Source organism: Phyllobates terribilis, unplaced genomic scaffold (assembly GCF_046119375.1).
Source record: "Phyllobates terribilis strain yellow unplaced genomic scaffold, ASM4611937v1 Scaffold_729__1_contigs__length_748246, whole genome shotgun sequence".
In the NCBI taxonomy this organism is placed as follows: domain Eukaryota; kingdom Metazoa; phylum Chordata; class Amphibia; order Anura; family Dendrobatidae; genus Phyllobates; species Phyllobates terribilis.
This window is the reverse complement of record NW_027363489.1, coordinates 350,073-376,611: the sequence shown is the minus strand read 5'-3', so window position 1 is coordinate 376,611 and position 26,539 is coordinate 350,073. Positions and strand designations below refer to the sequence as shown.

The following is a 26,539-nucleotide window of genomic DNA, read 5'->3' as shown; positions in this document are numbered from 1 at the left end:
TGGGTTGGTTTCTCTTTTATAGTCTGCAGGCATTAAATGAAAGAAGTCAGTGTTCCAGCAGAGGGAGACAACGTTTCAGAAAAGGCATTGTAGCAAACCAAAAAAGAAATTTTAAGTGCAGCAGAGTAACCAGCTCACATACCTGTTAGCTCAGGTGAGTTTAAAAGGCTGCTGTTGATAACAAGGGCATTTGCTAAATAGATGGTGTGTGTGCAACAATATACTGAAAGGTCAATTATATTGTGCAGCTTATCTCACCACCTGTAGTTATTTAGGTGAAAGCTCCAAAATGCTTGCCTAATATGTCTGTTTATCCAAAAGGAAGTATAGAGGGAGAGCTAGATAGATAGCATTGCATTACATTACATTACATGGCAATGCAATGCACAGTTGCTGAAGTTGAACCAAAATGAGCTTGTCATCTGGCTTCTGCAACTTTTAACATGAAAAATCCAATGAGGAGAAGAAAAGCAAAGCCAAAGAGTCCATCCCAAAATCCGACAAACAAGCAAAATGAACAAAAAGCATTGAATTCAATTCTTTCTGATTTTAGAAACTGCATTAAAGAAGGGGTGCACCGGTCCTGGAGATACTGCAATACCAGGTCAATGCGTGGAGTGGACAGAGCAAGCTCTTTTTCCATCTCCCTGTTCTAAAAATCCATTTAATATATGGTCCCCAGATAGGGGACGTATCAGATATTAAACTGATAAGAACAGATACTACACTTGATCTTAGCCAAAAGGCCGAGAAGCGATAACCAGAATTGGTTTCCGACTACGGTGCCACCCAAGGATTCTGAAAAGTCCATTTGTGGAGATGGCCACCTGGACTCCCGTTAAGAAGACATGCTGTCAACCTCTAGATCCCTCACATGCCTGCACTTTTCGGCTTGCTGCTGCTGCAATCCACGCGTTTTAGATCTGCATAACTCCACCTCTTTTAGCACAGTACCCTCAACCCCCGGCTGTTCCCACCCGCCTCAACACCGTTGGAAGGGAGGAGAACCAATTAAGGCGGGGGGGGGGGGGGGGTGGAACGAGCAGCTGTCTACCCTTAGCAGGAGGGTTGCTGATTAATTACCTCTCCTGCTGCTGCTGCTGCTGGCTGTCCAGCAGCAGACTGAAGGTGGCTGCTGCTGTGCGCAGGTATATAAAGGCTCAGAGCCTATTATGACACGCGCAGCCAGCGTTCCATTGCCACATTCCGTCTACTGCAGGCGGGATACCTGGATGGCTGAATGTCACTGAGAAGCTCACAGAGACCGCCATAAGCAACAGTTTAAAAGAATGCCACAGACTAATCAACCAAACTTTTTGGGTTGGTTTCTCTTTTATTGTCTGCAGGCATTAAATGAAAGAAGTCAGTGTTCCAGCAGAGGGAGACAACGTTTCAGAAAAGGCATTGTAGCAAACCAAAAAAGAAATTTTAAGCGCAGCAGAGTAACCAGCTCACATACCTGTTAGCTCAGGTGAGTTTAAAAGGCTGCTGTTGATAACAAGGGCATTTGCTAAATAGATGGTGTGTGTGCAACAATATACTGAAAGGTCAATTATATTGTGCAGCTTATCTCACCACCTGTAGTTATTTAGGTGAAAGCTCCAAAATGCTTGCCTAATATGTCTGTTTATCCAAAAGGAAGTATAGAGGGAGAGCTAGATAGATAGCATTGCATTACATTACATTACATGGCAATGCAATGCACAGTTGCTGAAGTTGAACCAAAATGAGCTTGTCATCTGGCTTCTGCAACTTTTAACATGAAAAATCCAATGAGGAGAAGAAAAGCAAAGCCAAAGAGTCCATCCCAAAATCCGACAAACAAGCAAAATGAACAAAAAGCATTGAATTCAATTCTTTCTGATTTTAGAAACTGCATTAAAGAAGGGGTGCACCGGTCCTGGAGATACTGCAATACCAGGTCAATGCATGGAGTGGACAGAGCAAGCTCTTTTTCCATCTACCTGTTCTAAAAATCCATTTAATATATGGTCCCCAGATAGGGGACGTATCAGATATTAAACTGATAAGAACAGATACTACACTTGATCTTAGCCAAAAGGCCGAGAAGCGATAACCAGAATTGGTTTCCGACTACGGTGCCACCCAAGGATTCTGAAAAGTCCATTTGTGGAGATGGCCACCTGGACTCCCGTTAAGAAGACATGCTGTCAACCTCTAGATCCCTCACATGCCTGCACTTTTCGGCTTGCTGCTGCTGCAATCCACGCGTTTTAGATCTGCATAACTCCACCTCTTTTAGCACAGTACCCTCAACCCCCGGCTGTTCCCACCCGCCTCAACACCGTTGGAAGGGAGGAGAACCAATTAAGGCGGGGGGGGGGGTGGAACGAGCAGCTGTCTACCCTTAGCAGGAGGGTTGCTGATTAATTACCTCTCCTGCTGCTGCTGCTGGCTGTCCAGCAGCAGACTGAAGGTGGCTGCTGCTGTGCGCAGGTATATAAAGGCTCAGAGCCTATTATGACACGCGCAGCCAGCGTTCCATTGCCACATTCCGTCTACTGCAGGCGGGATACCTGGATGGCTGAATGTCACTGAGAAGCTCACAGAGACCGCCATAAGCAACAGTTTAAAAGAATGCCACAGACTAATCAACCAAACTTTTTGGGTTGGTTTCTCTTTTATAGTCTGCAGGCATTAAATGAAAGAAGTCAGTGTTCCAGCAGAGGGAGACAACGTTTCAGAAAAGGCATTGTAGAAAACCAAAAAAGAAATTTTAAGCGCAGCAGAGTAACCAGCTCACATACCTGTTAGCTCAGGTGAGTTTAAAAGGCTGCTGTTGATAACAAGGGCATTTGCTAAATAGATGGTGTGTGTGCAACAATATACTGAAAGGTCAATTATATTGTGCAGCTTATCTCACCACCTGTAGTTATTTAGGTGAAAGCTCCAAAATGCTTGCCTAATATGTCTGTTTATCCAAAAGGAAGTATAGAGGGAGAGCTAGATAGATAGCATTGCATTACATTACATTACATGGCAATGCAATGCACAGTTGCTGAAGTTGAACCAAAATGAGCTTGTCATCTGGCTTCTGCAACTTTTAACATGAAAAATCCAATGAGGAGAAGAAAAGCAAAGCCAAAGAGTCCATCCCAAAATCCGACAAACAAGCAAAATGAACAAAAAGCATTGAATTCAATTCTTTCTGATTTTAGAAACTGCATTAAAGAAGGGGTGCACCGGTCCTGGAGATACTGCAATACCAGGTCAATGCGTGGAGTGGACAGAGCAAGCTCTTTTTCCATCTCCCTGTTCTAAAAATCCATTTAATATATGGTCCCCAGATAGGGGACGTATCAGATATTAAACTGATAAGAACAGATACTACACTTGATCTTAGCCAAAAGGCCGAGAAGCGATAACCAGAATTGGTTTCCGACTACGGTGCCACCCAAGGATTCTGAAAAGTCCATTTGTGGAGATGGCCACCTGGACTCCCGTTAAGAAGACATGCTGTCAACCTCTAGATCCCTCACATGCCTGCACTTTTCGGCTTGCTGCTGCTGCAATCCACGCGTTTTAGATCTGCATAACTCCACCTCTTTTAGCACAGTGCCCTCAACCCCCGGCTGTTCCCACCCGCCTCAACACCGTTGGAAGGGAGGAGAACCAATTAAGGCGGGGGGGGGGGTGGAACGAGCAGCTGTCTACCCTTAGCAGGAGGGTTGCTGATTAATTACCTCTCCTGCTGCTGCTGCTGCTGGCTGTCCAGCAGCAGACTGAAGGTGGCTGCTGCTGTGCGCAGGTATATAAAGGCTCAGAGCCTATTATGACACGCGCAGCCAGCGTTCCATTGCCACATTCTGTCTACTGCAGGCGGGATACCTGGATGGCTGAATGTCACTGAGAAGCTCACAGAGACCGCCATAAGCAACAGTTTAAAAGAATGCCACAGACTAATCAACCAAACTTTTTGGGTTGGTTTCTCTTTTATAGTCTGCAGGCATTAAATGAAAGAAGTCAGTGTTCCAGCAGAGGGAGACAACGTTTCAGAAAAGGCATTGTAGCAAACCAAAAAAGAAATTTTAAGCGCAGCAGAGTAACCAGCTCACATACCTGTTAGCTCAGGTGAGTTTAAAAGGCTGCTGTTGATAACAAGGGCATTTGCTAAATAGATGGTGTGTGTGCAACAATATACTGAAAGGTCAATTATATTGTGCAGCTTATCTCACCACCTGTAGTTATTTAGGTGAAAGCTCCAAAATGCTTGCCTAATATGTCTGTTTATCCAAAAGGAAGTATAGAGGGAGAGCTAGATAGATAGCATTGCATTACATTACATTACATGGCAATGCAATGCACAGTTGCTGAAGTTGAACCAAAATGAGCTTGTCATCTGGCTTCTGCAACTTTTAACATGAAAAATCCAATGAGGAGAAGAAAAGCAAAGCCAAAGAGTCCATCCCAAAATCCGACAAACAAGCAAAATGAACAAAAAGCATTGAATTCAATTCTTTCTGATTTTAGAAACTGCATTAAAGAAGGGGTGCACCGGTCCTGGAGATACTGCAATACCAGGTCAATGCGTGGAGTGGACAGAGCAAGCTCTTTTTCCATCTCCCTGTTCTAAAAATCCATTTAATATATGGTCCCCAGATAGGGGACGTATCAGATATTAAACTGATAAGAACAGATACTACACTTGATCTTAGCCAAAAGGCCGAGAAGCGATAACCAGAATTGGTTTCCGACTACGGTGCCACCCAAGGATTCTGAAAAGTCCATTTGTGGAGATGGCCACCTGGACTCCCGTTAAGAAGACATGCTGTCAACCTCTAGATCCCTCACATGCCTGCACTTTTCGGCTTGCTGCTGCTGCAATCCACGCGTTTTAGATCTGCATAACTCCACCTCTTTTAGCACAGTACCCTCAACCCCCGGCTGTTCCCACCCGCCTCAACACCGTTGGAAGGGAGGAGAACCAATTAAGGCGGGGGGGGGGGTGGAACGAGCAGCTGTCTACCCTTAGCAGGAGGGTTGCTGATTAATTACCTCTCCTGCTGCTGCTGCTGCTGGCTGTCCAGCAGCAGACTGAAGGTGGCTGCTGCTGTGCGCAGGTATATAAAGGCTCAGAGCCTATTATGACACGCGCAGCCAGCGTTCCATTGCCCCATTCCGTCTACTGCAGGCGGGATACCTGGATGGCTGAATGTCACTGAGAAGCTCACAGAGACCGCCATAAGCAACAGTTTAAAAGAATGCCACAGACTAATCAACCAAACTTTTTGGGTTGGTTTCTCTTTTATAGTCTGCAGGCATTAAATGAAAGAAGTCAGTGTTCCAGCAGAGGGAGACAACGTTTCAGAAAAGGCATTGTAGCAAACCAAAAAAGAAATTTTAAGCGCAGCAGAGTAACCAGCTCACATACCTGTTAGCTCAGGTGAGTTTAAAAGGCTGCTGTTGATAACAAGGGCATTTGCTAAATAGATGGTGTGTGTGCAACAATATACTGAAAGGTCAATTATATTGTGCAGCTTATCTCACCACCTGTAGTTATTTAGGTGAAAGCTCCAAAATGCTTGCCTAATATGTCTGTTTATCCAAAAGGAAGTATAGAGGGAGAGCTAGATAGATAGCATTGCATTACATTACATTACATGGCAATGCAATGCACAGTTGCTGAAGTTGAACCAAAATGAGCTTGTCATCTGGCTTCTGCAACTTTTAACATGAAAAATCCAATGAGGAGAAGAAAAGCAAAGCCAAAGAGTCCATCCCAAAATCCGACAAACAAGCAAAATGAACAAAAAGCATTGAATTCAATTCTTTCTGATTTTAGAAACTGCATTAAAGAAGGGGTGCACCGGTCCTGGAGATACTGCAATACCAGGTCAATGCGTGGAGTGGACAGAGCAAGCTCTTTTTCCATCTCCCTGTTCTAAAAATCCATTTAATATATGGTCCCCAGATAGGGGACGTATCAGATATTAAACTGATAAGAACAGATACTACACTTGATCTTAGCCAAAAGGCCGAGAAGCGATAACCAGAATTGGTTTCCGACTATGGTGCCACCCAAGGATTCTGAAAAGTCCATTTGTGGAGATGGCCACCTGGACTCCCGTTAAGAAGACATGCTGTCAACCTCTAGATCCCTCACATGCCTGCACTTTTCGGCTTGCTGCTGCTGCAATCCACGCGTTTTAGATCTGCATAACTCCACCTCTTTTAGCACAGTACCCTCAACCCCCGGCTGTTCCCACCCGCCTCAACACCGTTGGAAGGGAGGAGAACCAATTAAGGCGGGGGGGGGGGGTGGAACGAGCAGCTGTCTACCCTTAGCAGGAGGGTTGCTGATTAATTACCTCTCCTGCTGCTGCTGCTGCTGGCTGTCCAGCAGCAGACTGAAGGTGGCTGCTGCTGTGCGCAGGTATATAAAGGCTCAGAGCCTATTATGACACGCGCAGCCAGCGTTCCATTGCCACATTCCGTCTACTGCAGGCGGGATACCTGGATGGCTGAATGTCACTGAGAAGCTCACAGAGACCGCCATAAGCAACAGTTTAAAAGAATGCCACAGACTGATCAACCAAACTTTTTGGGTTGGTTTCTCTTTTATAGTCTGCAGGCATTAAATGAAAGAAGTCAGTGTTCCAGCAGAGGGAGACAACGTTTCAGAAAAGGCATTGTAGCAAACCAAAAAAGAAATTTTAAGCGCAGCAGAGTAACCAGCTCACATACCTGTTAGCTCAGGTGAGTTTAAAAGGCTGCTGTTGATAACAAGGGCATTTGCTAAATAGATGGTGTGTGTGCAACAATATACTGAAAGGTCAATTATATTGTGCAGCTTATCTCACCACCTGTAGTTATTTAGGTGAAAGCTCCAAAATGCTTGCCTAATATGTCTGTTTATCCAAAAGGAAGTATAGAGGGAGAGCTAGATAGATAGCATTGCATTACATTACATTATATGGCAATGCAATGCACAGTTGCTGAAGTTGAACCAAAATGAGCTTGTCATCTGGCTTCTGCAACTTTTAACATGAAAAATCCAATGAGGAGAAGAAAAGCAAAGCCAAAGAGTCCATCCCAAAATCCGACAAACAAGCAAAATGAACAAAAAGCATTGAATTCAATTCTTTCTGATTTTAGAAACTGCATTAAAGAAGGGGTGCACCGGTCCTGGAGATACTGCAATACCAGGTCAATGCGTGGAGTGGACAGAGCAAGCTCTTTTTCCATCTCCCTGTTCTAAAAATCCATTTAATATATGGTCCCCAGATAGGGGACGTATCAGATATTAAACTGATAAGAACAGATACTACACTTGATCTTAGCCAAAAGGCCAAGAAGCGATAACCAGAATTGGTTTCCGACTACGGTGCCACCCAAGGATTCTGAAAAGTCCATTTGTGGAGATGGCCACCTGGACTCCCGTTAAGAAGACATGCTGTCAACCTCTAGATCCCTCACATGCCTGCACTTTTCGGCTTGCTGCTGCTGCAATCCACGCGTTTTAGATCTGCATAACTCCACCTCTTTTAGCACAGTACCCTCAACCCCCGGCTGTTCCCACCCGCCTCAACACCGTTGGAAGGGAGGAGAACCAATTAAGGCGGGGGGGGGGGGTGGAACGAGCAGCTGTCTACCCTTAGCAGGAGGGTTGCTGATTAATTACCTCTCCTGCTGCTGCTGCTGCTGGCTGTCCAGCAGCAGACTGAAGGTGGCTGCTGCTGTGCGCAGGTATATAAAGGCTCAGAGCCTATTATGACACGCGCAGCCAGCGTTCCATTGCCACATTCCGTCTACTGCAGGCGGGATACCTGGATGGCTGAATGTCACTGAGAAGCTCACAGAGACCGCCATAAGCAACAGTTTAAAAGAAAAAAGAATGCCACAGACTAATCAACCAAACTTTTTGGGTTGGTTTCTCTTTTATAGTCTGCAGGCATTAAATGAAAGAAGTCAGTGTTCCAGCAGAGGGAGACAACGTTTCAGAAAAGGCATTGTAGCAAACCAAAAAAGAAATTTTAAGCGCAGCAGAGTAACCAGCTCACATACCTGTTAGCTCAGGTGAGTTTAAAAGGCTGCTGTTGATAACAAGGGCATTTGCTAAATAGATGGTGTGTGTGCAACAATATACTGAAAGGTCAATTATATTGTGCAGCTTATCTCACCACCTGTAGTTATTTAGGTGAAAGCTCCAAAATGCTTGCCTAATATGTCTGTTTATCCAAAAGGAAGTATAGAGGGAGAGCTAGATAGATAGCATTGCATTACATTACATTACATGGCAATGCAATGCACAGTTGCTGAAGTTGAACCAAAATGAGCTTGTCATCTGGCTTCTGCAACTTTTAACATGAAAAATCCAATGAGGAGAAGAAAAGCAAAGCCAAAGAGTCCATCCCAAAATCCGACAAACAAGCAAAATGAACAAAAAGCATTGAATTCAATTCTTTCTGATTTTAGAAACTGCATTAAAGAAGGGGTGCACCGGTCCTGGAGATACTGCAGTACCAGGTCAATGCATGGAGTGGACAGAGCAAGCTCTTTTTCCATCTCCCTGTTCTAAAAATCCATTTAATATATGGTCCCCAGATAGGGGACGTATCAGATATTAAACTGATAAGAACAGATACTACACTTGATCTTAGCCAAAAGGCCGAGAAGCGATAACCAGAATTGGTTTCCGACTACGGTGCCACCCAAGGATTCTGAAAAGTCCATTTGTGGAGATGGCCACCTGGACTCCCGTTAAGAAGACATGCTGTCAACCTCTAGATCCCTCACATGCCTGCACTTTTCGGCTTGCTGCTGCTGCAATCCACGCGTTTTAGATCTGCATAACTCCACCTCTTTTAGCACAGTACCCTCAACCCCCGGCTGTTCCCACCCGCCTCAACACCGTTAGAAGGGAGGAGAACCAATTAAGACGGGGTGGGGGGGGGTGGGGGGTGGAACGAGCAGCTGTCTACCCTTAGCAGGAGGGTTGCTGATTAATTACCTCTCCTGCTGCTGCTGCTGCTGCTGGCTGTCCAGCAGCAGACTGAAGGTGGCTGCTGCTGTGCGCAGGTATATAAAGGCTCAGAGCCTATTATGACACGCGCAGCCAGCGTTCCATTGCCACATTCCGTCTACTGCAGGCGGGATACCTGGATGGCTGAATGTCACTGAGAAGCTCACAGAGACCGCCATAAGCAACAGTTTAAAAGAATGCCACAGACTAATCAACCAAACTTTTTGGGTTGGTTTCTCTTTTATAGTCTGCAGGCATTAAATGAAAGAAGTCAGTGTTCCAGCAGAGGGAGACAACGTTTCAGAAAAGGCATTGTAGCAAACCAAAAAAGAAATTTTAAGCGCAGCAGAGTAACCAGCTCACATACCTGTTAGCTCAGGTGAGTTTAAAAGGCTGCTGTTGATAACAAGGGCATTTGCTAAATAGATGGTGTGTGTGCAACAATATACTGAAAGGTCAATTATATTGTGCAGCTTATCTCACCACCTGTAGTTATTTAGGTGAAAGCTCCAAAATGCTTGCCTAATATGTCTGTTTATCCAAAAGGAAGTATAGAGGGAGAGCTAGATAGATAGCATTGCATTACATTACATTACATGGCAATGCAATGCACAGTTGCTGAAGTTGAACCAAAATGAGCTTGTCATCTGGCTTCTGCAACTTTTAACATGAAAAATCCAATGAGGAGAAGAAAAGCAAAGCCAAAGAGTCCATCCCAAAATCCGACAAACAAGCAAAATGAACAAAAAGCATTGAATTCAATTCTTTCTGATTTTAGAAACTGCATTAAAGAAGGGGTGCACCGGTCCTGGAGATACTGCAATACCAGGTCAATGCGTGGAGTGGACAGAGCAAGCTCTTTTTCCATCTCCCTGTTCTAAAAATCCATTTAATATATGGTCCCCAGATAGGGGACGTATCAGATATTAAACTGATAAGAACAGATACTACACTTGATCTTAGCCAAAAGGCCGAGAAGCGATAACCAGAATTGGTTTCCGACTACGGTGCCACCCAAGGATTCTGAAAAGTCCATTTGTGGAGATGGCCACCTGGACTCCCGTTAAGAAGACATGCTGTCAACCTCTAGATCCCTCACATGCCTGCACTTTTCGGCTTGCTGCTGCTGCAATCCACGCGTTTTAGATCTGCATAACTCCACCTCTTTTAGCACAGTACCCTCAACCCCCGGCTGTTCCCACCCGCCTCAACACCGTTGGAAGGGAGGAGAACCAATTAAGGCGTGGGGGGGGGGTGGAACGAGCAGCTGTCTACCCTTAGCAGGAGGGTTGCTGATTAATTACCTCTACTGCTGCTGCTGCTGCTGGCTGTCCAGCAGCAGACTGAAGGTGGCTGCTGCTGTGCGCAGGTATATAAAGGCTCAGAGCCTATTATGACACGCGCAGCCAGCGTTCCATTGCCACATTCCGTCTACTGCAGGCGGGATACCTGGATGGCTGAATGTCACTGAGAAGCTCACAGAGACCGCCATAAGCAACAGTTTAAAAGAATGCCACAGACTAATCAACCAAACTTTTTGGGTTGGTTTCTCTTTTATAGTCTGCAGGCATTAAATGAAAGAAGTCAGTGTTCCAGCAGAGGGAGACAACGTTTCAGAAAAGGCATTGTAGCAAACCAAAAAAGAAATTTTAAGCGCAGCAGAGTAACCAGCTCACATACCTGTTAGCTCAGGTGAGTTTAAAAGGCTGCTGTTGATAACAAGGGCATTTGCTAAATAGATGGTGTGTGTGCAACAATATACTGAAAGGTCAATTATATTGTGCAGCTTATCTCACCACCTGTAGTTATTTAGGTGAAAGCTCCAAAATGCTTGCCTAATATGTCTGTTTATCCAAAAGGAGGTATAGAGGGAGAGCTAGATAGATAACATTGCATTACATTACATTACATGGCAATGCAATGCACAGTTGCTGAAGTTGAACCAAAATGAGCTTGTCATCTGGCTTCTGCAACTTTTAACATGAAAAATCCAATGAGGAGAAGAAAAGCAAAGCCAAAGAGTCCATCCCAAAATCCGACAAACAAGCAAAATGAACAAAAAGCATTGAATTCAATTCTTTCTGATTTTAGAAACTGCATTAAAGAAGGGGTGTACCGGTCCTGGAGATACTGCAATACCAGGTCAATGCGTGGAGTGGACAGAGCAAGCTCTTTTTCCATCTCCCTGTTCTAAAAATCCATTTAATATATGGTCCCCAGATAGGGGACGTATCAGATATTAAACTGATAAGAACAGATACTACACTTGATCTTAGCCAAAAGGCCGAGAAGCGATAACCAGAATTGGTTTCCGACTACGGTGCCACCCAAGGATTCTGAAAAGTCCATTTGTGGAGATGGCCACCTGGACTCCCGTTAAGAAGACATGCTGTCAACCTCTAGATCCCTCACATGCCTGCACTTTTCGGCTTGCTGCTGCTGCAATCCACGCGTTTTAGATCTGCATAACTCCACCTCTTTTAGCACAGTACCCTCAACCCCCGGCTGTTCCCACCCGCCTCAACACCGTTGGAAGGGAGGAGAACCAATTAAGGCGGGGGGGGGGGGGTGGAACGAGCAGCTGTCTACCCTTAGCAGGAGGGTTGCTGATTAATTACCTCTCCTGCTGCTGCTGCTGCTGGCTGTCCAGCAGCAGACTGAAGGTGGCTGCTGCTGTGCGCAGGTATATAAAGGCTCAGAGCCTATTATGACACGCGCAGCCAGCGTTCCATTGCCACATTCCGTCTACTGCAGGCGGGATACCTGGATGGCTGAATGTCACTGAGAAGCTCACAGAGACCGCCATAAGCAACAGTTTAAAAGAATGCCACAGACTAATCAACCAAACTTTTTGGGTTGGTTTCTCTTTTATAGTCTGCAGGCATTAAATGAAAGAAGTCAGTGTTCCAGCAGAGGGAGACAACGTTTCAGAAAAGGCATTGTAGCAAACCAAAAAAGAAATTTTAAGCGCAGCAGAGTAACCAGCTCACATACCTGTTAGCTCAGGTGAGTTTAAAAGGCTGCTGTTGATAACAAGGGCATTTGCTAAATAGATGGTGTGTGTGCAACAATATACTGAAAGGTCAATTATATTGTGCAGCTTATCTCACCACCTGTAGTTATTTAGGTGAAAGCTCCAAAATGCTTGCCTAATATGTCTGTTTATCCAAAAGGAAGTATAGAGGGAGAGCTAGATAGATAGCATTGCATTACATTACATTACATGGCAATGCAATGCACAGTTGCTGAAGTTGAACCAAAATGAGCTTGTCATCTGGCTTCTGCAACTTTTAACATGAAAAATCCAATGAGGAGAAGAAAAGCAAAGCCAAAGAGTCCATCCCAAAATCCGACAAACAAGCAAAATGAACAAAAAGCATTGAATTCAATTCTTTCTGATTTTAGAAACTGCATTAAAGAAGGGGTGCACCGGTCCTGGAGATACTGCAATACCAGGTCAATGCGTGGAGTGGACAGAGCAAGCTCTTTTTCCATCTCCCTGTTCTAAAAATCCATTTAATATATGGTCCCCAGATAGGGGCGTATCAGATATTAAACTGATAAGAACAGATACTACACTTGATCTTAGCCAAAAGGCCGAGAAGCGATAACCAGAATTGGTTTCCGACTACGGTGCCACCCAAGGATTCTGAAAAGTCCATTTGTGGAGATGGCCACCTGGACTCCCGTTAAGAAGACATGCTGTCAACCTCTAGATCCCTCACATGCCTGCACTTTTCGGCATGCTGCTGCTGCAATCCACGCGTTTTAGATCTGCATAACTCCACCTCTTTTAGCACAGTACCCTCAACCCCCGGCTGTTCCCACCCGCCTCAACACCGTTGGAAGGGAGGAGAACCAATTAAGGCGGGGGGGGGGGGGGTGGAACGAGCAGCTGTCTACCCTTAGCAGGAGGGTTGCTGATTAATTACCTCTCCTGCTGCTGCTGCTGCTGGCTGTCCAGCAGCAGACTGAAGGTGGCTGCTGCTGTGCGCAGGTATATAAAGGCTCAGAGCCTATTATGACACGCGCAGCCAGCGTTCCATTGCCACATTCCGTCTACTGCAGGCGGGATACCTGGATGGCTGAATGTCACTGAGAAGCTCACAGAGACCGCCATAAGCAACAGTTTAAAAGAATGCCACAGACTAATCAACCAAACTTTTTGGGTTGGTTTCTCTTTTATAGTCTGCAGGCATTAAATGAAAGAAGTCAGTGTTCCAGCAGAGGGAGACAACGTTTCAGAAAAGGCATTGTAGCAAACCAAAAAAGAAATTTTAAGCGCACTAGAGTAACCAGCTCACATACCTGTTAGCTCAGGTGAGTTTAAAAGGCTGCTGTTGATAACAAGGGCATTTGCTAAATAGATGGTGTGTGTGCAACAATATACTGAAAGGTCAATTATATTGTGCAGCTTATCTCACCACCTGTAGTTATTTAGGTGAAAGCTCCAAAATGCTTGCCTAATATGTCTGTTTATCCAAAAGGAAGTATAGAGGGAGAGCTAGATAGATAGCATTGCATTACATTACATTACATGGCAATGCAATGCACAGTTGCTGAAGTTGAACCAAAATGAGCTTGTCATCTGGCTTCTGCAACTTTTAACATGAAAAATCCAATGAGGAGAAGAAAAGCAAAGCCAAAGAGTCCATCCCAAAATCCGACAAACAAGCAAAATGAACAAAAAGCATTGAATTCAATTCTTTCTGATTTTAGAAACTGCATTAAAGAAGGGGTGCACCGGTCCTGGAGATACTGCAATACCAGGTCAATGCGTGGAGTGGACAGAGCAAGCTCTTTTTCCATCTCCCTGTTCTAAAAATCCATTTAATATATGGTCCCCAGATAGGGGACGTATCAGATATTAAACTGATAAGAACAGATACTACACTTGATCTTAGCCAAAAGGCCGAGAAGCGATAACCAGAATTGGTTTCCGACTACGGTGCCACCCAAGGATTCTGAAAAGTCCATTTGTGGAGATGGCCACCTGGACTCCCGTTAAGAAGACATGCTGTCAACCTCTAGATCCCTCACATGCCTGCACTTTTCGGCTTGCTGCTGCTGCAATCCACGCGTTTTAGATCTGCATAACTCCACCTCTTTTAGCACAGTACCCTCAACCCCCGGCTGTTCCCACCCGCCTCAACACCGTTGGAAGGGAGGAGAACCAATTAAGGCGGGGGGGGGGGTGGAACGAGCAGCTGTCTACCCTTAGCAGGAGGGTTGCTGATTAATTACCTCTCCTGCTGCTGCTGCTGCTGGCTGTCCAGCAGCAGACTGAAGGTGGCTGCTGCTGTGCGCAGGTATATAAAGGCTCAGAGCCTATTATGACACGCGCAGCCAGCGTTCCATTGCCACATTCCGTCTACTGCAGGCGGGATACCTGGATGGCTGAATGTCACTGAGAAGCTCACAGAGACCGCCATAAGCAACAGTTTAAAAGAATGCCACAGACTAATCAACCAAACTTTTTGGGTTGGTTTCTCTTTTATAGTCTGCAGGCATTAAATGAAAGAAGTCAGTGTTCCAGCAGAGGGAGACAACGTTTCAGAAAAGGCATTGTAGCAAACCAAAAAAGAAATTTTAAGCGCAGCAGAGTAACCAGCTCACATACCTGTTAGCTCAGGTGAGTTTAAAAGGCTGCTGTTGATAACAAGGGCATTTGCTAAATAGATGGTGTGTGTGCAACAATATACTGAAAGGTCAATTATATTGTGCAGCTTATCTCACCACCTGTAGTTATTTAGGTGAAAGCTCCAAAATGCTTGCCTAATATGTCTGTTTATCCAAAAGGAAGTATAGAGGGAGAGCTAGATAGATAGCATTGCATTACATTACATTACATGGCAATGCAATGCACAGTTGCTGAAGTTGAACCAAAATGAGCTTGTCATCTGGCTTCTGCAACTTTTAACATGAAAAATCCAATGAGGAGAAGAAAAGCAAAGCCAAAGAGTCCATCCCAAAATCCGACAAACAAGCAAAATGAACAAAAAGCATTGAATTCAATTCTTTCTGATTTTAGAAACTGCATTAAAGAAGGGGTGCACCGGTCCTGGAGATACTGCAATACCAGGTCAATGCGTGGAGTGGACAGAGCAAGCTCTTTTTCCATCTCCCTGTTCTAAAAATCCATTTAATATATGGTCCCCAGATAGGGGACGTATCAGATATTAAACTGATAAGAACAGATACTACACTTGATCTTAGCCAAAAGGCCGAGAAGCGATAACCAGAATTGGTTTCCGACTACGGTGCCACCCAAGGATTCTGAAAAGTCCATTTGTGGAGATGGCCACCTGGACTCCCGTTAAGAAGACATGCTGTCAACCTCTAGATCCCTCACATGCCTGCACTTTTCGGCTTGCTGCTGCTGCAATCCACGCGTTTTAGATCTGCATAACTCCACCTCTTTTAGCACAGTACCCTCAACCCCCGGCTGTTCCCACCCGCCTCAACACCGTTGGAAGGGAGGAGAACCAATTAAGGCGGGGGGGGAGGTGAAACGAGCAGCTGTCTACCCTTAGCAGGAGGGTTGCTGATTAATTACCTCTCCTGCTGCTGCTGCTGCTGGCTGTCCAGCAGCAGACTGAAGGTGGCTGCTGCTGTGCGCAGGTATATAAAGGCTCAGAGCCTATTATGACACGCGCAGCCAGCGTTCCATTGCCACATTCCGTCTACTGCAGGCGGGATACCTGGATGGCTGAATGTCACTGAGAAGCTCACAGAGACCGCCATAAGCAACAGTTTAAAAGAATGCCACAGACTAATCAACCAAACTTTTTGGGTTGGTTTCTCTTTTATAGTCTGCAGGCATTAAATGAAAGAAGTCAGTGTTCCAGCAGAGGGAGACAACGTTTCAGAAAAGGCATTGTAGCAAACCAAAAAAGAAATTTTAAGCGCAGCAGAGTAACCAGCTCACATACCTGTTAGCTCAGGTGAGTTTAAAAGGCTGCTGTTGATAACAAGGGCATTTGCTAAATAGATGGTGTGTGTGCAACAATATACTGAAAGGTCAATTATATTGTGCAGCTTATCTCACCACCTGTAGTTATTTAGGTGAAAGCTCCAAAATGCTTGCCTAATATGTCTGTTTATCCAAAAGGAAGTATAGAGGGAGAGCTAGATAGATAGCATTGCATTACATTACATTACATGGCAATGCAATGCACAGTTGCTGAAGTTGAACCAAAATGAGCTTGTCATCTGGCTTCTGCAACTTTTAACATGAAAAATCCAATGAGGAGAAGAAAAGCAAAGCCAAAGAGTCCATCCCAAAATCCGACAAACAAGCAAAATGAACAAAAAGCATTGAATTCAATTCTTTCTGATTTTAGAAACTGCATTAAAGAAGGGGTGCACCGGTCCTGGAGATACTGCAATACCAGGTCAATGCGTGGAGTGGACAGAGCAAGCTCTTTTTCCATCTCCCTGTTCTAAAAATCCATTTAATATATGGTCCCCAGATAGGGGACGTATCAGATATTAAACTGATAAGAACAGATACTACACTTGATCTTAGCCAAAAGGCCGAGAAGCGATAACCAGAATTGGTTTCCGACTACGGTGCCACCCAAGGATTCTGAAAAGTCCATTTGTGGAGATGGCCACCTGGACTCCCGTTAAGAAGACATGCTGTCAACCTCTAGATCCCTCACATGCCTGCACTTTTCGGCTTGCTGCTGCTGCAATCCACGCGTTTTAGATCTGCATAACTCCACCTCTTTTAGCACAGTACCCTCAACCCCCGGCTGTTCCCACCCGCCTCAACACCGTTGGAAGGGAGGAGAACCAATTAAGGCGGGGGGGGGGGGGGGTGGAACGAGCAGCTGTCTACCCTTAGCAGGAGGGTTGCTGATTAATTACCTCTCCTGCTGCTGCTGCTGCTGGCTGTCCAGCAGCAGACTGAACGTGGCTGCTGCTGTGCGCAGGTATATAAAGGCTCAGAGCCTATTATGACACGCGCAGCCAGCGTTCCATTGCCACATTCCGTCTACTGCAGGCGGGATACCTGGATGGCTGAATGTCACTGAGAAGCTCACAGAGACCGCCATAAGCAACAGTTTAAAATAATGCCACAGACTAATCAACCAAACTTTTTGGGTTGGTTTCTCTTTTATAGTCTGCAGGCATTAAATGAAAGAAGTCAGTGTTCCAGCAGAGGGAGACAACGTTTCAGAAAAGGCATTGTAGCAAACCAAAAAAGAAATTTTAAGCGCAGCAGAGTAACCAGCTCACATACCTGTTAGCTCAGGTGAGTTTAAAAGGCTGCTGTTGATAACAAGGGCATTTGCTAAATAGATGGTGTGTGTGCAACAATATACTGAAAGGTCAATTATATTGTGCAGCTTATCTCACCACCTGTAGTTATTTAGGTGAAAGCTCCAAAATGCTTGCCTAATATGTCTGTTTATCCAAAAGGAAGTATAGAGGGAGAGCTAGATAGATAGCATTGCATTACATTACATTACATGGCAATGCAATGCACAGTTGCTGAAGTTGAACCAAAATGAGCTTGTCATCTGGCTTCTGCAACTTTTAACATGAAAAATCCAATGAGGAGAAGAAAAGCAAAGCCAAAGAGTCCATCCCAAAATCCGACAAACAAGCAAAATGAACAAAAAGCATTGAATTCAATTCTTTCTGATTTTAGAAACTGCATTAAAGAAGGGGTGCACCGGTCCTGGAGATACTGCAATACCAGGTCAATGCGTGGAGTGGACAGAGCAAGCTCTTTTTCCATCTCCCTGTTCTAAAAATCCATTTAATATATGGTCCCCAGATAGGGGACGTATCAGATATTAAACTGATAAGAACAGATACTACACTTGATCTTAGCCAAAAGGCCGAGAAGCGATAACCAGAATTGGTTTCCGACTACGGTGCCACCCAAGGATTCTGAAAAGTCCATTTGTGGAGATGGCCACCTGGACTCCCGTTAAGAAGACATGCTGTCAACCTCTAGATCCCTCACATGCCTGCACTTTTCGGCTTGCTGCTGCTGCAATCCACGCGTTTTAGATCTGCATAACTCCACCTCTTTTAGCACAGTACCCTCAACCCCCGGCTGTTCCCACCCGCCTCAACACCGTTGGAAGGGAGGAGAACCAATTAAGGCGGGGGGGGGGGGTGGAACGAGCAGCTGTCTACCCTTAGCAGGAGGGTTGCTGATTAATTACCTCTCCTGCTGCTGCTGCTGCTGGCTGTCCAGCAGCAGACTGAAGGTGGCTGCTGCTGTGCGCAGGTATATAAAGGCTCAGAGCCTATTATGACACGCGCAGCCAGCGTTCCATTGCCACATTCCGTCTACTGCAGGCGGGATACCTGGATGGCTGAATGTCACTGAGAAGCTCACAGAGACCGCCATAAGCAACAGTTTAAAAGAATGCCACAGACTAATCAACCAAACTTTTTGGGTTGGTTTCTATTTTATAGTCTGCAGGCATTAAATGAAAGAAGTCAGTGTTCCAGCAGAGGGAGACAACGTTTCAGAAAAGGCATTGTAGCAAACCAAAAAAGAAATTTTAAGCGCAGCAGAGTAACCAGCTCACATACCTGTTAGCTCAGGTGAGTTTAAAAGGCTGCTGTTGATAACAAGGGCATTTGCTAAATAGATGGTGTGTGTGCAACAATATACTGAAAGGTCAATTATATTGTGCAGCTTATCTCACCACCTGTAGTTATTTAGGTGAAAGCTCCAAAATGCTTGCCTAATATGTCTGTTTATCCAAAAGGAAGTATAGAGGGAGAGCTAGATAGATAGCATTGCATTACATTACATTACATGGCAATGCAATGCACAGTTGCTGAAGTTGAACCAAAATGAGCTTGTCATCTGGCTTCTGCAACTTTTAACATGAAAAATCCAATGAGGAGAAGAAAAGCAAAGCCAAAGAGTCCATCCCAAAATCCGACAAACAAGCAAAATGAACAAAAAGCATTGAATTCAATTCTTTCTGATTTTAGAAACTGCATTAAAGAAGGGGTGCACCGGTCCTGGAGATACTGCAATACCAGGTCAATGCGTGGAGTGGACAGAGCAAGCTCTTTTTCCATCTCCCTGTTCTAAAAATCCATTTAATATATGGTCCCCAGATAGGGGACGTATCAGATATTAAACTGATAAGAACAGATACTACACTTGATCTTAGCCAAAAGGCCGAGAAGCGATAACCAGAATTGGTTTCCGACTACGGTGCCACCCAAGGATTCTGAAAAGTCCATTTGTGGAGATGGCCACCTGGACTCCCGTTAAGAAGACATGCTGTCAACCTCTAGATCCCTCACATGCCTGCACTTTTCGGCTTGCTGCTGCTGCAATCCACGCGTTTTAGATCTGCATAACTCCACCTCTTTTAGCACAGTACCCTCAACCCCCGGCTGTTCCCACCCGCCTCAACACCGTTGGAAGGGAGGAGAACCAATTAAGGCGGGGGGGGGGTGGAACGAGCAGCTGTCTACCCTTAGCAGGAGGGTTGCTGATTAATTACCTCTCCTGCTGCTGCTGCTGCTGGCTGTCCAGCAGCAGACTGAAGGTGGCTGCTGCTGTGCGCAGGTATATAAAGGCTCAGAGCCTATTATGACACGCGCAGCCAGCGTTCCATTGCCACATTCCGTCTACTGCAGGCGGGATACCTGGATGGCTGAATGTCACTGAGAAGCTCACAGAGACCGCCATAAGCAACAGTTTAAAAGAATGCCACAGACTAATCAACCAAACTTTTTGGGTTGGTTTCTCTTTTATAGTCTGCAGGCATTAAATGAAAGAAGTCAGTGTTCCAGCAGAGGGAGACAACGTTTCAGAAAAGGCATTGTAGCAAACCAAAAAAGAAATTTTAAGCGCAGCAGAGTAACCAGCTCACATACCTGTTAGCTCAGGTGAGTTTAAAAGGCTGCTGTTGATAACAAGGGCATTTGCTAAATAGATGGTGTGTGTGCAACAATATACTGAAAGGTCAATTATATTGTGCAGCTTATCTCACCACCTGTAGTTATTTAGGTGAAAGCTCCAAAATGCTTGCCTAATATGTCTGTTTATCCAAAAGGAAGTATAGAGGGAGAGCTAGATAGATAGCATTGCATTACATTACATTACATGGCAATGCAATGCACAGTTGCTGAAGTTGAACCAAAATGAGCTTGTCATCTGGCTTCTGCAACTTTTAACATGAAAAATCCAATGAGGAGAAGAAAAGCAAAGCCAAAGAGTCCATCCCAAAATCCGACAAACAAGCAAAATGAACAAAAAGCATTGAATTCAATTCTTTCTGATTTTAGAAACTGCATTAAAGAAGGGGTGCACCGGTCCTGGAGATACTGCAATACCAGGTCAATGCGTGGAGTGGACAGAGCAAGCTCTTTTTCCATCTCCCTGTTCTAAAAATCCATTTAATATATGGTCCCCAGATAGGGGACGTATCAGATATTAAACTGATAAGAACAGATACTACACTTGATCTTAGCCAAAAGGCCGAGAAGCGATAACCAGAATTGGTTTCCGACTACGGTGCCACCCAAGGATTCTGAAAAGTCCATTTGTGGAGATGGCCACCTGGACTCCCGTTAAGAAGACATGCTGTCAACCTCTAGATCCCTCACATGCCTGCACTTTTCGGCTTGCTGCTGCTGCAATCCACGCGTTTTAGATCTGCATAACTCCACCTCTTTTAGCACAGTACCCTCAACCCCCGGCTGTTCCCACCCGCCTCAACACCGTTGGAAGGGAGGAGAACCAATTAAGGCGGGGGGGGGGTGGAACGAGCAGCTGTCTACCCTTAGCAGGAGGGTTGCTGATTAATTACCTCTCCTGCTGCTGCTGCTGCTGGCTGTCCAGCAGCAGACTGAAGGTGGCTGCTGCTGTGCGCAGGTATATAAAGGCTCAGAGCCTATTATGACACGCGCAGCCAGCGTTCCATTGCCACATTCCGTCTACTGCAGGCGGGATACCTGGATGGCTGAATGTCACTGAGAAGCTCACAGAGACCGCCATAAGCAACAGTTTAAAAGAATGCCACAGACTAATCAACCAAACTTTTTGGGTTGGTTTCTCTTTTATAGTCTGCAGGCATTAAATGAAAGAAGTCAGTGTTCCAGCAGAGGGAGACAACGTTTCAGAAAAGGCATTGTAGCAAACCAAAAAAGAAATTTTAAGCGCAGCAGAGTAACCAGCTCACATACCTGTTAGCTCAGGTGAGTTTAAAAGGCTGCTGTTGATAACAAGGGCATTTGCTAAATAGATGGTGTGTGTGCAACAATATACTGAAAGGTCAATTTTATTGTGCAGCTTATCTCACCACCTGTAGTTATTTAGGTGAAAGCTCCAAAATGCTTGCCTAATATGTCTGTTTATCCAAAAGGAAGTATAGAGGGAGAGCTAGATAGATAGCATTGCATTACATTACATTACATGGCAATGCAATGCACAGTTGCTGAAGTTGAACCAAAATGAGCTTGTCATCTGGCTTCTGCAACTTTTAACATGAAAAATCCAATGAGGAGAAGAAAAGCAAAGCCAAAGAGTCCATCCCAAAATCCGACAAACAAGCAAAATGAACAAAAAGCATTGAATTCAATTCTTTCTGATTTTAGAAACTGCATTAAAGAAGGGGTGCACCGGTCCTGGAGATACTGCAATACCAGGTCAATGCGTGGAGTGGACAGAGCAAGCTCTTTTTCCATCTCCCTGTTCTAAAAATCCATTTAATATATGGTCCCTAGATAGGGGACGTATCAGATATTAAACTGATAAGAACAGATACTACACTTGATCTTAGCCAAAAGGCCGAGAAGCGATAACCAGAATTGGTTTCCGACTACGGTGCCACCCAAGGATTCTGAAAAGTCCATTTGTGGAGATGGCCACCTGGACTCCCGTTAAGAAGACATGCTGTCAACCTCTAGATCCCTCACATGCCTGCACTTTTCGGCTTGCTGCTGCTGCAATCCACGCGTTTTAGATCTGCATAACTCCACCTCTTTTAGCACAGTACCCTCAACCCCCGGCTGTTCCCACCCGCCTCAACACCGTTGGAAGGGAGGAGAACCAATTAAGGCGGGGGGGGGGGGGGTGGAACGAGCAGCTGTCTACCCTTAGCAGGAGGGTTGCTGATTAATTACCTCTCCTGCTGCTGCTGCTGCTGGCTGTCCAGCAGCAGACTGAAGGTGGCTGCTGCTGTGCGCAGGTATATAAAGGCTCAGAGCCTATTATGACATGCGCAGCCAGCGTTCCATTGCCACATTCCGTCTACTGCAGGCGGGATACCTGGATGGCTGAATGTCACTGAGAAGCTCACAGAGACCGCCATAAGCAACAGTTTAAAAGAATGCCACAGACTAATCAACCAAACTTTTTGGGTTGGTTTCTCTTTTATAGTCTGCAGGCATTAAATGAAAGAAGTCAGTGTTCCAGCAGAGGGAGACAACGTTTCAGAAAAGGCATTGTAGCAAACCAAAAAAGAAATTTTAAGCGCAGCAGAGTAACCAGCTCACATACCTGTTAGCTCAGGTGAGTTTAAAAGGCTGCTGTTGATAACAAGGGCATTTGCTAAATAGATGGTGTGTGTGCAACAATATACTGAAAGGTCAATTATATTGTGCAGCTTATCTCACCACCTGTAGTTATTTAGGTGAAAGCTCCAAAATGCTTGCCTAATATGTCTGTTTATCCAAAAGGAAGTATAGAGGGAGAGCTAGATAGATAGCATTGCATTACATTACATTACATGGCAATGCAATGCACAGTTGCTGAAGTTGAACCAAAATGAGCTTGTCATCTGGCTTCTGCAACTTTTAACATGAAAAATCCAATGAGGAGAAGAAAAGCAAAGCCAAAGAGTCCATCCCAAAATCCGACAAACAAGCAAAATGAACAAAAAGCATTGAATTCAATTCTTTCTGATTTTAGAAACTGCATTAAAGAAGGGGTGCACCGGTCCTGGAGATACTGCAATACCAGGTCAATGCGTGGAGTGGACAGAGCAAGCTCTTTTTCCATCTCCCTGTTCTAAAAATCCATTTAATATATGGTCCCCAGATAGGGGACGTATCAGATATTAAACTGATAAGAACAGATACTACACTTGATCTTAGCCAAAAGGCCGAGAAGCGATAACCAGAATTGGTTTCCGACTACGGTGCCACCCAAGAATTCTGAAAAGTCCATTTGTGGAGATGGCCACCTGGACTCCCGTTAAGAAGACATGCTGTCAACCTCTAGATCCCTCACATGCCTGCACTTTTCGGCTTGCTGCTGCTGCAATCCACGCGTTTTAGATCTGCATAACTCCACCTCTTTTAGCACAGTACCCTCAACCCCCGGCTGTTCCCACCCGCCTCAACACCGTTGGAAGGGAGGAGAACCAATTAAGGCGGGGGGGGGAGTGGAACGAGCAGCTGTCTACCCTTAGCAGGAGGGTTGCTGATTAATTACCTCTCCTGCTGCTGCTGCTGCTGGCTGTCCAGCAGCAGACTGAAGGTGGCTGCTGCTGTGCGCAGGTATATAAAGGCTCAGAGCCTATTATGACACGCGCAGCCAGCGTTCCATTGCCACATTCCGTCTACTGCAGGCGGGATACCTGGATGGCTGAATGTCACTGAGAAGCTCACAGAGACCGCCATAAGCAACAGTTTAAAAGAATGCCACAGACTAATCAACCAAACTTTTTGGGTTGGTTTCTCTTTTATAGTCTGCAGGCATTAAATGAAAGAAGTCAGTGTTCCAGCAGAGGGAGACAACGTTTCAGAAAAGGCATTGTAGCAAACCAAAAAAGAAATTTTAAGCGCAGCAGAGTAACCAGCTCACATACCTGTTAGCTCAGGTGAGTTTAAAAGGCTGCTGTTGATAACAAGGGCATTTGCTAAATAGATGGTGTGTGTGCAACAATATACTGAAAGGTCAATTATATTGTGCAGCTTATCTCACCACCTGTAGTTATTTAGGTGAAAGCTCCAAAATGCTTGCCTAATATGTCTGTTTATCCAAAAGGAAGTATAGAGGGAGAGCTAGATAGATAGCATTGCATTACATTACATTACATGGCAATGCAATGCACAGTTGCTGAAGTTGAACCAAAATGAGCTTGTCATCTGGCTTCTGCAACTTTTAACATGAAAAATCCAATGAGGAGAAGAAAAGCAAAGCCAAAGAGTCCATCCCAAAATCCGACAAACAAGCAAAATGAACAAAAAGCATTGAATTCAATTCTTTCTGATTTTAGAAACTGCATTAAAGAAGGGGTGCACCGGTCCTGGAGATACTGCAATACCAGGTCAATGCGTGGAGTGGACAGAGCAAGCTCTTTTTCCATCTCCCTGTTCTAAAAATCCATTTAATATATAGTCCCCAGATAGGGGACGTATCAGATATTAAACTGATAAGAACAGATACTACACTTGATCTTAGCCAAAAGGCTGAGAAGCGATAACCAGAATTGGTTTCCGACTACGGTGCCACCCAAGGATTCTGAAAAGTCCATTTGTGGAGATGGCAACCTGGACTCCCGTTAAGAAGACATGCTGTCAACCTCTAGATCCCTCACATGCCTGCACTTTTCGGCTTGCTGCTGCTGCAATCCACGCGTTTTAGATCTGCATAACTCCACCTCTTTTAGCACAGTACCCTCAACCCCCGGCTGTTCCCACCCGCCTCAACACCGTTGGAAGGGAGGAGAACCAATTAAGGCGGGGGGGGGTGGAACGAGCAGCTGTCTACCCTTAGCAGGAGGGTTGCTGATTAATTACCTCTCCTGCTGCTGCTGCTGCTGGCTGTCCAGCAGCAGACTGAAGGTGGCTGCTGCTGTGCGCAGGTATATAAAGGCTCAGAGCCTATTATGACACGCGCAGCCAGCGTTCCATTGTCACATTCCGTCTACTGCAGGCGGGATACCTGGATGGCTGAATGTCACTGAGAAGCTCACAGAGACCGCCATAAGCAACAGTTTAAAAGAATGCCACAGACTAATCAACCAAACTTTTTGGGTTGGTTTCTCTTTTATAGTCTGCAGGCATTAAATGAAAGAAGTCAGTGTTCCAGCAGAGGGAGACAACATTTCAGAAAAGGCATTGTAGCAAACCAAAAAAGAAATTTTAAGCGCAGCAGAGTAACCAGCTCACATACCTGTTAGCTCAGGTGAGTTTAAAAGGCTGCTGTTGATAACAAGGGCATTTGCTAAATAGATGGTGTGTGTGCAACAATATACTGAAAGGTCAATTATATTGTGCAGCTTATCTCACCACCTGTAGTTATTTAGGTGAAAGCTCCAAAATGCTTGCCTAATATGTCTGTTTATCCAAAAGGAAGTATAGAGGGAGAGCTAGATAGATAGCACTGCATTACATTACTTTACATGGCAATGCAATGCACAGTTGCTGAAGTTGAACCAAAATGAGCTTGTCATCTGGCTTCTGCAACTTTTAACATGAAAAATCCAATGAGGAGAAGAAAAGCAAAGCCAAAGAGTCCATCCCAAAATCCGACAAACAAGCAAAATGAACAAAAGCATTGAATTCAATTCTTTCTGATTTTAGAAACTGCATTAAAGAAGGGGTGCACCGGTCCTGGAGATACTGCAATACCAGGTCAATGCGTGGAGTGGACAGAGCAAGCTCTTTTTCCATCTCCCTGTTCTAAAAATCCATTTAATATATGGTCCCCAGATAGGGGACGTATCAGATATTAAACTGATAAGAACAGATACTACACTTGATCTTAGCCAAAAGGCCGAGAAGCGATAACCAGAATTGGTTTCCGACTACGGTGCCACCCAAGGATTCTGAAAAGTCCATTTGTGGAGATGGCCACCTGGACTCCCGTTAAGAAGACATGCTGTCAACCTCTAGATCCCTCACATGCCTGCACTTTTCGGCTTGCTGCTGCTGCAATCCACGCGTTTTAGATCTGCATAACTCCACCTCTTTTAGCACAGTACCCTCAACCCCCGGCTGTTCCCACCCGCCTCAACACCGTTGGAAGGGAGGAGAACCAATTAAGGCGGGGGGGGGGGGTGGAACGAGCAGCTGTCTACCCTTAGCAGGAGGGTTGCTGATTAATTACCTCTCCTGCTGCTGCTGCTGCTGGCTGTCCAGCAGCAGACTGAAGGTGGCTGCTGCTGTGCGCAGGTATATAAAGGCTCAGAGCCTATTATGACACGCGCAGCCAGCGTTCCATTGCCACATTCCGTCTACTGCAGGCGGGATACCTGGATGGCTGAATGTCACTGAGAAGCTCACAGAGACCGCCATAAGCAACAGTTTAAAAGAATGCCACAGACTAATCAACCAAACTTTTTGGGTTGGTTTCTCTTTTATAGTCTGCAGGCATTAAATGAAAGAAGTCAGTTTCCAGCAGAGGGAGACAACGTTTCAGAAAAGGCATTGTAGCAAACCAAAAAAGAAATTTTAAGCGCAGCAGAGTAACCAGCTCACATACCTGTTAGCTCAGGTGAGTTTAAAAGGCTGCTGTTGATAACAAGGGCATTTGCTAAATAGATGGTGTGTGTGCAACAATATACTGAAAGGTCAATTATATTGTGCAGCTTATCTCACCACCTGTAG

The 26,539-nt window shown here is 45.1% G+C and overlaps 20 non-coding genes across 20 annotated transcripts; all 20 read right to left on the bottom strand.

The window, feature by feature from the left end:
- Window positions 1–567: 567 nt before the first annotated feature.
- Window positions 568–758, bottom strand: LOC141237024 (U2 spliceosomal RNA). Its single transcript, XR_012302591.1, has one exon. It is a non-coding gene; the product is annotated as a U2 spliceosomal RNA (small nuclear RNA).
- A 1,126-nt stretch (window positions 759–1,884) lies between these two features.
- On the bottom strand, window positions 1,885–2,075 carry LOC141237338 (U2 spliceosomal RNA). The gene has a single exon (XR_012302893.1). It is a non-coding gene; the product is annotated as a U2 spliceosomal RNA (small nuclear RNA).
- Window positions 2,076–3,193: 1,118 nt separating this feature from the next.
- Window positions 3,194–3,384, bottom strand: LOC141237023 (U2 spliceosomal RNA). Its single transcript, XR_012302590.1, has one exon. It is a non-coding gene; the product is annotated as a U2 spliceosomal RNA (small nuclear RNA).
- A 1,121-nt stretch (window positions 3,385–4,505) lies between these two features.
- LOC141237022 (U2 spliceosomal RNA) lies at window positions 4,506–4,696 on the bottom strand. Its single transcript, XR_012302589.1, has one exon. It is a non-coding gene; the product is annotated as a U2 spliceosomal RNA (small nuclear RNA).
- Window positions 4,697–5,817: 1,121 nt separating this feature from the next.
- Window positions 5,818–6,008, bottom strand: LOC141237021 (U2 spliceosomal RNA). The gene has a single exon (XR_012302588.1). It is a non-coding gene; the product is annotated as a U2 spliceosomal RNA (small nuclear RNA).
- A 1,122-nt stretch (window positions 6,009–7,130) lies between these two features.
- LOC141237228 (U2 spliceosomal RNA) lies at window positions 7,131–7,321 on the bottom strand. The gene has a single exon (XR_012302786.1). It is a non-coding gene; the product is annotated as a U2 spliceosomal RNA (small nuclear RNA).
- A 1,129-nt stretch (window positions 7,322–8,450) lies between these two features.
- Window positions 8,451–8,641, bottom strand: LOC141237268 (U2 spliceosomal RNA). Its single transcript, XR_012302824.1, has one exon. It is a non-coding gene; the product is annotated as a U2 spliceosomal RNA (small nuclear RNA).
- Window positions 8,642–9,775: 1,134 nt separating this feature from the next.
- Window positions 9,776–9,966, bottom strand: LOC141237019 (U2 spliceosomal RNA). Its single transcript, XR_012302586.1, has one exon. It is a non-coding gene; the product is annotated as a U2 spliceosomal RNA (small nuclear RNA).
- Window positions 9,967–11,088: 1,122 nt separating this feature from the next.
- Window positions 11,089–11,279, bottom strand: LOC141237317 (U2 spliceosomal RNA). The gene has a single exon (XR_012302873.1). It is a non-coding gene; the product is annotated as a U2 spliceosomal RNA (small nuclear RNA).
- Window positions 11,280–12,402: 1,123 nt separating this feature from the next.
- LOC141237364 (U2 spliceosomal RNA) lies at window positions 12,403–12,592 on the bottom strand. Its single transcript, XR_012302919.1, has one exon. It is a non-coding gene; the product is annotated as a U2 spliceosomal RNA (small nuclear RNA).
- Window positions 12,593–13,716: 1,124 nt separating this feature from the next.
- On the bottom strand, window positions 13,717–13,907 carry LOC141237018 (U2 spliceosomal RNA). Its single transcript, XR_012302585.1, has one exon. It is a non-coding gene; the product is annotated as a U2 spliceosomal RNA (small nuclear RNA).
- A 1,121-nt stretch (window positions 13,908–15,028) lies between these two features.
- LOC141237017 (U2 spliceosomal RNA) lies at window positions 15,029–15,219 on the bottom strand. Its single transcript, XR_012302584.1, has one exon. It is a non-coding gene; the product is annotated as a U2 spliceosomal RNA (small nuclear RNA).
- Window positions 15,220–16,340: 1,121 nt separating this feature from the next.
- LOC141237016 (U2 spliceosomal RNA) lies at window positions 16,341–16,531 on the bottom strand. The gene has a single exon (XR_012302583.1). It is a non-coding gene; the product is annotated as a U2 spliceosomal RNA (small nuclear RNA).
- Window positions 16,532–17,656: 1,125 nt separating this feature from the next.
- LOC141237015 (U2 spliceosomal RNA) lies at window positions 17,657–17,847 on the bottom strand. Its single transcript, XR_012302582.1, has one exon. It is a non-coding gene; the product is annotated as a U2 spliceosomal RNA (small nuclear RNA).
- Window positions 17,848–18,969: 1,122 nt separating this feature from the next.
- LOC141237014 (U2 spliceosomal RNA) lies at window positions 18,970–19,160 on the bottom strand. The gene has a single exon (XR_012302581.1). It is a non-coding gene; the product is annotated as a U2 spliceosomal RNA (small nuclear RNA).
- A 1,120-nt stretch (window positions 19,161–20,280) lies between these two features.
- Window positions 20,281–20,471, bottom strand: LOC141237013 (U2 spliceosomal RNA). The gene has a single exon (XR_012302580.1). It is a non-coding gene; the product is annotated as a U2 spliceosomal RNA (small nuclear RNA).
- Window positions 20,472–21,591: 1,120 nt separating this feature from the next.
- Window positions 21,592–21,782, bottom strand: LOC141237315 (U2 spliceosomal RNA). The gene has a single exon (XR_012302871.1). It is a non-coding gene; the product is annotated as a U2 spliceosomal RNA (small nuclear RNA).
- Window positions 21,783–22,906: 1,124 nt separating this feature from the next.
- Window positions 22,907–23,097, bottom strand: LOC141237012 (U2 spliceosomal RNA). Its single transcript, XR_012302579.1, has one exon. It is a non-coding gene; the product is annotated as a U2 spliceosomal RNA (small nuclear RNA).
- Window positions 23,098–24,218: 1,121 nt separating this feature from the next.
- On the bottom strand, window positions 24,219–24,409 carry LOC141237225 (U2 spliceosomal RNA). Its single transcript, XR_012302783.1, has one exon. It is a non-coding gene; the product is annotated as a U2 spliceosomal RNA (small nuclear RNA).
- Window positions 24,410–25,527: 1,118 nt separating this feature from the next.
- Window positions 25,528–25,718, bottom strand: LOC141237011 (U2 spliceosomal RNA). The gene has a single exon (XR_012302578.1). It is a non-coding gene; the product is annotated as a U2 spliceosomal RNA (small nuclear RNA).
- Window positions 25,719–26,539: the final 821 nt, after the last annotated feature.